The 10701-nt window shown below is 45.0% G+C and overlaps 1 protein-coding gene and 1 pseudogene across 2 annotated transcripts in view; both read right to left on the reverse strand.

Moving 5' to 3' along the window:
• The window catches only part of si:ch211-214e3.5 (zinc finger protein 518A), a 99229-nt gene that overhangs the window by 30238 nt on the left and 58290 nt on the right, over positions 1-10701 (reverse strand). The window lies entirely within an intron of this gene.
• LOC119424119 lies at positions 2900-4228 on the reverse strand (annotated as a pseudogene).

Genomic DNA, 10701 nt, shown 5'->3' on the forward strand with positions numbered 1-10701 from the left:
CGGCGTCTCAGGGGGGGGGAAGCGGTATGCCACCAACACTGTTTATAGTGGGAGTGGTTTGCTGCTGACCTCAACTCGGGATGTTGTGGGTCGGTGGGCGGAATACTTTGAAGACCTCCTCAATCCCACCGGCACGTCTTCCACTGAGGAAGCGGAGCCTGGGGACTCTGGGTTGGGCCCTCCAATCTCTGGTGCTGAGGTCACCGAGGTGGTTAAAAAGCTCCTCGGTGGCAGGGCCCCAGGGGTGGATGAGATCCGCCCAGAGTTCCTTAAGGCTCTGGATGTTGTAGGGTTGTGTTGGCTTACGCGACTCTGCAATGTTGCGTGGACATCGGGGGAAGTTCCCCTGGATTGGCAGACCGGGGTGGTGGTCCCCCTATTCAAAAAGGGGGACCGTAGAGTGTGTTCCAACTACAGGGGAATCACGCTCTTAAGCCTCCCTGGTAAGGTCTATTCGGGGGTTCTGGAGAGGAGGGTCCGTCGGATAGTCGAACCTCGGATTCAGGAGGAACAGTGCGGTTTTCGTCCTGGCCGTGGAACACTGGACCAGCTCTACACTCTCAGCAGGGTCCTGGAGGGTGCGTGGGAGTTTGCCCAACCAGTCTACATGTGCTTTGTGGACTTGGAGAAGGCTTTCGACCGCGTCCCTCGGGGGGCCCTGTGGGGGGTACTCTGGGAGTATGGGGTACCAGGCCCTTTGATACGGGCTGTTAGGTCCCTGTATGACCGGTGTCAGAGCCTGGTCCGCATCGCCGGCAGTAAGTCGGGCTTGTTCCCGGTGAGAGTTGGACTCCGCCAAGGTTGCCCTTTGTCACCGATTCTGTTCATAACTTTTATGGACAGAATTTCTAGGCGCAGCCAAGGTGTTGAGGGGATCCGTTTTGGTGGCCTCAGAATTGCGTCTCTGCTTTTTGCAGATGATGTGGTCTTATTGGCTTCATCAGATCGTGATCTACAGCTTTCACTGGAGAGGTTCACAGCCGAATGCGATGCGGCCGGGATGAAGATCAGTTCCTCCAAATCCGAGGCCATGGTCTTGAGCCGGAAAAGGGTAGAGTGCCCTCTCTGGGTCAGGGAGGAGGTCCTACCCCAAGTGGAGGAGTTCAAGTATCTTGGGGTCTTGTTCACGAATGAGGGAAAAATGGAGCGTGAGATCGATAGGCGGATAGGTGCAGCGTCTGCAGTGAAGCGGGCGCTGTACAGGTCTGTCGTGGTGAAGAGAGAGCTGAGTCAAAAGGCGAAGCTCTCAATTTACCGATCGATCTACGTTCCCACCCTCATCTATGGTCACGAGCTTTGGGTTGTGACCGAAAGAATGAGATCTCGGATACAAGCGGCCGAAATGAGTTTTCTCCGCAGGGTGTCTGGGCTCTCCCTTAGAGACAGGGTGAGAAGCTCGATCATCCGGGAGGGACTCGGAGTAGAGCCGCTGCTTCTCCACATCGAGAGGAGCCAGTTGAGGTGGCTTGGGCATCTGTTTAGGATGCCTTCTGGACGCCTCCCTGGTGAGGTGTTCCGGACACGTCCCACCGGAAGGAGGCCCAGGGGAAGACCCAGGACACGCTGGAGGGACTACGTTTCTCGGCTGGCCTGGGAACGCCTCGGGATTCCCCCGGAAGAGCTGGCCCAAGTGGGTGGGGAGAGGGAAGTCTGGGCCTCCCTACTTAGGCTGCTACCCCCGCGACCCGACCCCGGATAAGCGGACGAAAATGGATGGATGGATGGACAGAGTAATTATTCGTTTTCTTGATCTTCTGTCTGAAATGAGCAAGTGTGATGTCGGTCAAAAGTGGGAGACAGTCGCAAACAAGTTTATTGGAACGAACTGTCATGTTTTTAAAACCTCTCAGACATAAATAGAGGAGCTGGCACCTGCTGTCTGTCATCTCGCCTAAACATTTCTCTGTCTGTTTCAAAAACATTTCTCTGTCTGTTCCAAAAACATCTCACTGTTTTTCTGACTTGTAGTAACCTCTTACGTCACTAAAACCACACCCCTGTTGGCTCTTTCAGCCAATCAGGACTTCCCAAATGAACCGGAAACAGAACTCTTTAAATGTCGACACTTCCTAGTTCCAAACCGTTCGGAGAACAGAACCGAACAGAAAAGTTGCTGGAGAGAACAAGAAGTTCCAGACATGATCCGAAGTTCTTCCGAGTCTCGTGGGGATTATGGAATCTTCCACATCTGAGTGGAACTCTGACGGGCTCACAGCTCATGTGAGTCCACCTGGGAGGTGAGCGGGCTGTTGAACGAATTGATCTCACGACTCCTGAGGTCACAGCTGTCCTTACGGAGACGCTGAAAAGCGTTGAAAGGCAACTCTACACCGAGGCCGAACTATCGTCTGCAAAGGTAAAGAGTCGATCTTCAACTGCGAAGTGTACCGTGGGTTAAGCTGCGTCCAAAGGAGCGTGTTGTTCTGGTTATAACAGACACATTCCCTCACCCATCTCTCTCCATTTAAACTTCATTTTCCCATCTTTAAAACTCTTCTATCTGCCAGTAATTAATCCAGATATTTTCAGAAATGTCTGTTGTATTTCAGTTGCAAGTGAGAGAATCATGGCCGTATGATTTTCTCAGTGCAAAGCTCATTAATTAAGCTGTGTTATTGCGTTCAATCAGAATAATCATGTGTACAATGTTTGATGTTAAATTTTGATTCTGTTAATAAATGACCACATTCATTTTGATGGGTCAAAGAAAATTAACGTCTCACGTCACTGATTAAACCATCTCCCACACAGTATCTCTGTCACATATCTGTCAAGTAGCTCGAAAAAGAGAGAATCCGTTTAAATTAAGTATAATATCAGGTACTTGAACTAGTCCAGATATTATAACATGTAGTGGAGCTCCGAAGCTAAATGAAGCTAACCGACCTATTTCACTACATCACTGATAACACAAGATGTTGAAGGCTGAGATGTGTCTGCCATGTATTGCTCCTGTGGGGTTTGGGTTGGTGCAGGTGCAGTGTGGTGGGTTGGTATATTGTGCTGGTGGTGAGTATGTGCGGAGGGCTGGTGAGAGGATGCAGTGTGGTGGGTAGTTGGTATATTGTGCTGGTGGTGAGTATGTGCGGGGGGGCTGGTGAGAGGATGCAGTGGGCCACAATGGGGGCATGACTGGAGTAGGAGGCATCCACTGCTGTGTAGTAGGTGGTGTCATGGTTTGGGGCGTTGCAGCATGAAGGAAAGTAGACATCATCTGTAATAACATCTGGCTGTTGGCCCTCTGCTGCTCTTGGATCTGGCTGTTGGCCCTCAGCTGCTCTTGCATTAACTGGAAATGTCTTCAGCTTGCTGTTGCATTTTTAAGAAGTTCTCAAAAGATGCAGACTCCTGCTTCATTCTTTTGCATTCATCCTCATCCCTTTTTCTCTGATCATCCAAGTAGCTCTCTAACAATTTCTCCAACCTGTCAGCCTTTGTCTTTTTCTTTCTTTTCTGAGCCCCAGGTACAGCCAGCCTTGGTTGGCCACTTTCTTCATCCACCTGGGAGCTTGTGGTGGCTGCCTCTTCAATTTCACAGTTGGTGTCACGTTTATCTGCATGATTAAAATGTTACATACACGTTACCACAGTTATACACTGGAATTATACATATTTGCTTATGTATTTATAATAAATTGTGGCAAATAAACACAAACTGGCAAGATGTAACTGCTCATTTTAAAATGAAACACAATGTCAATATTGAAATAGTTCTGCTCAAGCATTATTACATAGTACAGTCACTCACTTACCACTTTTTTCTGAGTCCTGAGTCATCTCTGTGGTTTCGGAGTCGCTCTGTGCCAGGGTGGATGGAGGTGGAGTCTCTGATTGGTAGGACTCCAGCACATGTTGTGGGCTGCTCGTGGGTCGAGTGCCAAGAACAACATCTAGTTCATCGTACCAAGGAAACTTGACCTTCACGTCTCCTTTACTGTCCCTTTTCTTGAGCATGTCACGTACTTTTATGTATTGTTGGCAAAGTTTTTTGACCTTGTGCGCTGGAATCCCAACTTCTCCAATTTCAAACAGATTAGCCTGTAAACCTCATTGTTCTTGTGAGTGTTCACAAGTAACTGCAAAATACTTTTGTCTGACCAGACTTGTATGAGAGCCTTTACCTCCTTGTCACTCCACATCTGACCACGAGCCATTTCCTCCCGCTAATGTTAACGCGCGTTTGTTTTGGTGGTATTTACCCAGAATGCCCTGCGTTGTAGTACACTTCCTGTTGTTGTTGTAGTTCCACTTACTGCTGGCGGAGCAGTACCCTGTCTGTTTGCATTCACACTGCACTCGAACCGCGCTAGAGTTCGCTTCTACCGGACCGAGACCTAGGTTTTAGCCCGGGCCAGAGTTCGCCTTTTTGTTCCATGACAGAGTTTGATGGCGCATTCACACCTCCCTAAACGAACCAGACTTTCTAGGAAAACAAGCTAGAGTTCAATTAAAGTGGACTAAACAGGGCTGGTGTGAATGCACCCTGAATCCTTTTTCACTCCAACTACCTCCATGTCCTCTCTAACTACATCCATACATCTCCTCTTTGGCCTTTCTCTTTGTCTTTTCTCTGGCAGCTGCATTTCTACCACCCTTCTAGGGCTGAAACGACTCCTCGAATAATTCGAGTACCTTGATTACAAAAAATCCTCGAGGCAAATTTATCTGCCTCAAATCTTTGTTAAACTATTCAGAGCGATGTGGTCTAGCCGGAAGGTTGTTGTGTTGCACAACGCTACCCCTTCCGCTAACGCCTGGTGCGTATGTACCAAATTTGTAGCTATGGAGGGAAACGGAGAATGCTTAGAAGAAGAGACCCGAAAACAACAAAAACTTTGAAAAGTTTCGGAGCATTTTAGGCTAAACAGAAAAGTCAGCACAGCGCAATGCATCCACTGAAAGCAGAATTGGAGTAACCACAACAGCATGTCATCAATGTTGCAGCGTCTGAAGAGAAAACACTCGCTGTATGCAACAAACTCATCTACAGCTGGCAACAGGTATCATGTTCTCTTTGCAAAATACACTACATTGCCAAAAGTATTTGCTCATCCATCCAAATTATTGGAATCAGGTGTTCCAATCACTTCCATGGCCACAGTGTATAAAATGAAGTACCTAGACATGCAGACTGTTTTTACAAACATTTGTGAAAGAATGGGCCGCTCTCGGGAGCTCAATGAATTCCAGTGTGGAACTGATAGGATGCCACCTATGCAACTAATCCAGTCATGAAATTTCCTCGCACCTAAATATTCCACAGTCAACTGTCAGCAGTATTATAAGAAAATGGAAGTGTTTGGGAATGACAGCAACTCAGCCACGAAGTGGAAGGCCACGTAAACTGGCAGAGAGGGGTCAGCGGCAAAGAGGTCGCCAACTTTCTGCAGAGTCAATCACTACAGACCTCCAAACTTCATGTGGCCTTCAGTTTAGCTCAAGAACAGTGCGCAGAGAGCTTCATGGAATGGGTTTCCATGGTCAAGCAGCTGCCTCCAAGCCATACATCACTAAGTGCAATGCAAAGCGTCGGATGCAGTGGTGTAAATCACACCGCCACTGGACTCTAGAGCAGTGGAGGCGAGTTCTCTGGAGTGACGAATCACGCTTCTCCATCTGGCAATCTGATGGACGAGTCTGGGTTTGGCGGTTGTCAGGAGAACAGTACTTGTCTGACTGCATTGTGCCAAGTGTAAAGTTTGGTGGAGGGGTGATTAAGGTGTGGGGTTGATTTTCAGGAGCTGGGCTTGGCCCCTTAGTTCCAGTGAAAGGAACTCTGACTGTTTCAGCATACCAAGACATTTTGGACATTTCTATGCTCTCAACTTTGTGGGAACAGTTTGGAGCTAGCCCCTTCCTCTTCTAACATGACTGTGCACCAGTGCACAAATCAAGGTCCATAAAGACATGGATGGCAGAGTCTGGTGTGGATGAACTTGACTGGCCTGCACAGAGTCCTGACCTCAACCCGAAAGAACACCTTTGGGATGAATTAGAGCAGAGACTGAGAGTCAGGCCTTCTCGTTGACCATCAGTATGTGACCTCACAAATGCGCTTCTGGAAGAATGGTCAAAAATCCCCATAAACACACTCCTAAACCTTGTGGACAGCCTTCCCAAAAGAGTTGAAGCTGTTCTAGCTACAAAGTGTAGTGAACTTAACCTGATGTCAAAACTAAGCCTAAGGTCAAAACCCTTGACCTTAAGAACCTTGTGGGACAGAAACTGTCATTTCATTGATTTGAATCCAGAAATACAGGTTCACCCATCCTGAGACTTTCTTTCTTGAAAATCAAGTGAAAGAACACTCTCTTTGTTATTATCATTACTATTTTACAAATGTTGATAACCAAAGTGTTTTAGTTCAAACCATTCTAGATGTTGCAGTGAACTAATCAATTTTATTAACTGTGAAAAAGTAACAATGATTTTTTTAGTTGCTTATGCAGAGTTAGAATTCATGTTAAGGTCTGTTACAGATTTTTATGCATTTTCTGATTTCTGTCTTTGAATGAGCAAGTGTGCATTTTCCAAGGTCAGGAGTCGAAGCAGACATGTGTTGGAACAACTGTCTTGTTTACATCCTCTCAGACGTCAACAGAGAAGTTGGCACCTGTTTCCAAACTCGCCAAAACAAAACTCTCTCTGTCTCTGAGAACAGTTTAATCTGTTCCATAACAATTCTTGCTGTTTTCTGACTTCTAGTAACCTCTTACGTCACAAACCACACCCCTGTCTGGTTGATATTGACCAATCAGGAACTCCCAAATGGACCGGGAATAGAGCTCTTTAAAATGCCGGTACTTCCTGGTTCTCCAGGCTGAGCAGGCGGAGAAGTCTGAGCAGTCCAGTTCGGTGAGGCGCTGAGAAGTTCTGAGATGTTCGCAGTTCTGTGAAGCCGTTTGGGAGAACAGAAGTCCAGCCATGATAAGGCTCTTCCGAGTTGGATTATAACATCTTCCACCTCTGAGTGGAACTTCTGAAGGACTCCACTCATGTGAAGTCCACTTGCTGATGTGAGCTGGTGTCGGACGGAATCTCGTCACTACTTCGGACGAGTCACAGCCATCCTATGGAGACGCTGGACAGGTAGCGTTAACTGGAACTCCATATCTGCTGATTAATCTTCAGAAAGGTAATGAGTCAAGTTCCCTACCAAGCGTACCGAGGAAAAGCTGGGTTCGAATGGAGAGTGTCGGTTCTGGTCAACACTCCCCCTCACACACCATCTTTTACTCCCTTTAAACTTCATTTCCATCTTTAAATTCTTCTCTCAAGTAGAAATCCTTCCAGATAATTTAGAAATGTCTGTGTAAAGTGTTCATCCACCGCCGTGTGGATAATTGATCATAATTGTACAGTTTTCATTGATGTCTGCTGTTCTGCTGAAGAGTGGAAACAATCGCCGCATTGTTTCTCACTACCTGTAAAGCTGTTAATTATGTTGTTATTTTCATATTTTGCCAAATTAATGTAAATGTTTGATGTTAAACTTTGATTCTGTAAAATAAATGACCGCATTCATTTTGATGGGTCAAAGATAAATGACGTCTCACGATTACATTTCATTAAATTCAATGCACGTTTTATTCAGTCCAGAAAAATGAAGAATCCGTTTTAATTGATGAATATATCTCAGCATCTGTTCATCTACAATTGGTGGCCCGTAACGTGTTCATAAATGGACTGTGTATGCGTGTAATAATTGATATTTCATGTTGGCATGGAGAAATAGCAGACTGCAGCGTGTGAAGCTGCGCGCTTGGAGCTAGACGCTGCATGTTTACGCTGGCAATGTTTTGAAGCTGAAATTGTGAGTCATATGTCTTTATGAAAGCTGAAATTGTATGTCTGTTATGTGTAACTAAGCTGGATTTGTGTGGAAACGCTTTATTCTGTTTAAAGACGGTTCAGACGTGGTTCTGGTACCGGCTCGGTTCTGAAAAGATCGAACGAGTTGTTTAAATAGCTAGAAAGACGTTTTTGAGACCGGGGCGCCGACTCCGTGCAGCTGGGAGCTTATTGATTACATTTTTAACAGAAAAAAAGTGCATTTTGACAGTTTAAAAGACGAAAAAGTTGACGGACTTGTTCAGATAAATCTAACATGCTAGCTGGGGAAAACGTTGCATGATTGGTTAAATTAGCGGCGGTGTAACGCTCTCATTGGCTGAGAGACGTGTCAGTCACACCGTGTTGCTCTGTCATTGGCGGATTCAGTCACGTGACCCGGAAATGAAAACTCGTTTTTCATAGGGAATAAAATCTGCTTTTTAAAGTTCAAAAACGCTTTAAAGTTGATTCTGATACGATGCTTCGTGTCTTCGAAGCATAATCGCTGAAATTTCGCCACGTTTGAGTTTAAAATCCGTCATTAAATTATGTTTTTGAACAACGCTAGCGATGCTAATTTTAAGCTAACAGCTAACGACCGGATGAGTGACGTGTCACGTCACTTCCTCCATGTCGGATGTAAAGCTTGGTTGAACCAAAAGCTTTGCTGTGCTTAAAATCACTAAATGTAACTTGCCACATGCCCCTAAAACTCATGTTTCATGCAAAAAAGTCGTGCTTGTTGAAAGAACGCCACGTTTACGCTTCAACCGTTCGGAAATGTTGATTTTAACAGAGTTTAGCCGAAGCTAACTTTAAGCTAAGCGGCTAAAAACAGGATGTCAACCGAACGTCACAGGAAGTCGTCATAGACTCCTGCTGGTAGAAAGCTAAACACTGCCACCTCCTGGGAAACTTGAGATCACAGTTTCACCTCAGTTTTAGGTATTTTGAGTGAAATTAAACGTTTTTTATTTCTGTAAGGCATTTTTGAGTTAATAAACGTTCCTCAAAGCTGAATAATCACTGTTATCTTGCATTTAAAAAGTAATTAAGGTATTTATGCGGAAAGGCATTTACCAACAAACCTTTATTCACTGGTAATTCCTCATTGAGAAGGTACAAAATAAAAGGTAGAAACTTTTTAAAAAAAGATACAGTTACAGATATTCACAGAGAAAAGTTTACTCATTTGCTAAAAGATAATGCACGTTTAATTGCTAAATCACTAAATAAGAGTAAATATATCAGGAAAAAGAGACTTTTCTGATTTTTTTACCACCTAAACAAATATATCTTCCTATTTAATTTTAAATAGAGGATGAGACAGGAGGACAGAAGTAATTACAGTTTTTCTGAAGAAAGACTGATTATTCCTCATCATCAATTTTCTTTTCTCTTTTCACCCACCTGGGTTGATGAGTAACTGTTTAAAATAGCGAATTTCTGGAAGTAAACGGTTTAAAAACATTTTTAAACTGATGTGCTGTGAGACTAAAAAGAGAAATTGCAGGTTTATAAAAATTCAGTGCTTTAGAGTGGAAGACACTGAGACGCTTGGTAATCTAGTATCTGTTGAAAAATAAGCACATACAAGTAACACTGCATGGAAGCATTTACTTAAATATTCATGAATTGGGGTAAAACCTGTTTGGAAGATGCGTTAGCGCTGCTGACAGCTTCCTTACATCCATATGGCAAACGGGCGGACTGCATGAACCCAAAAGAGTTGTTGGACGATCTGATGGAGGTTGCAGAAGTTGTGACCTCTACAGAAATTACAATGTCAAGTTATGAAAAGCTGGCTAGAATTGCAATTTTGCTGAAAGAATCATTCTATGCAGTTGTTAGGAAAGCTGATGACCTTGCACTAAGGTTCTACAGTGAAAAAGAGGTGGTTCAGAAGATTGAAGAACACTTCCTTCAATTTAAAAGTGAACACGAGGTCCTCAAAAGAAAACATTATGAACAGATGTTTCAATTACAGCAATATGCACGTGCAGAAGTTGATTCAATGAACAGCAAAATACAATTACTCGAGGCATCACTGTCTGAAGCCAGGGATGCTAAAGATGTGTTTAAAACACAACTTGAGGATTGCAAAGCGGAAAAGGCGATATTTCTCCAACATTGTCGGCATTTACAAGGTGAATGTCGGACATCACAGGAACGCCTTAAGGCTTGTGAGGAGAAGCTAAGAGCAGCAACAAACAAGATTTCTGACGTGGGGCGAGTTTGTCTGGAACTCAGAGAAGACCGTGGACAGAGTCCGGGTCACCCACAAATACCTCAGAAAGACGTTGTTGCACCTCCTGCTCTTAATCCACCCTCATCTCGGGCGGTAGGACGCTGGGACAAAAAGGCTCCTCTTTCAGAGGATGAACGTGATGATCGTAAATGGGATATGCGTAGGACGCAAAGATATGGGATCCAAGAGGACCCATATTATCAGGGGACATCCGAAGAGGAACCCCCAAAAGACGTACCTAACCCTCCCCCACCTCGGACGAAACGAACCGAGGCGATAAAATCACAAAGGTCCCAGGAACAAGGCCCTACACCTCTGAGCTCGGAGGAGACAGAGAAACTACAAAGGTTTGTAGAAACTTTGAAAAACGCTGAAATGGGAATCCAACCAGGAGCACAATGTAGTGATCTGATCGCTACTAAATCTGAAGGCACGAATGACAACATTACAGATGTCGGTGAAACACACCAAGACATTGCTGTTGCTGCCTCCAACAACCCCTCATCGGACGAAGGGGGGGGGTAAACTCACACACAAACGATGATGAGTCATCGCAAACTGAAAACTCAGAAACTGATTTTCATGATTTTGGACTAGGCATTCCAGTTCTGGGAGGACTC

The sequence above is a fragment of the Nematolebias whitei genome, chromosome 17 (genome assembly GCF_014905685.2).
Source record: "Nematolebias whitei isolate Nwh7 chromosome 17, NemWhi1, whole genome shotgun sequence".
Classification (NCBI taxonomy): Eukaryota; Metazoa; Chordata; class Actinopteri; order Cyprinodontiformes; family Rivulidae; genus Nematolebias; species Nematolebias whitei.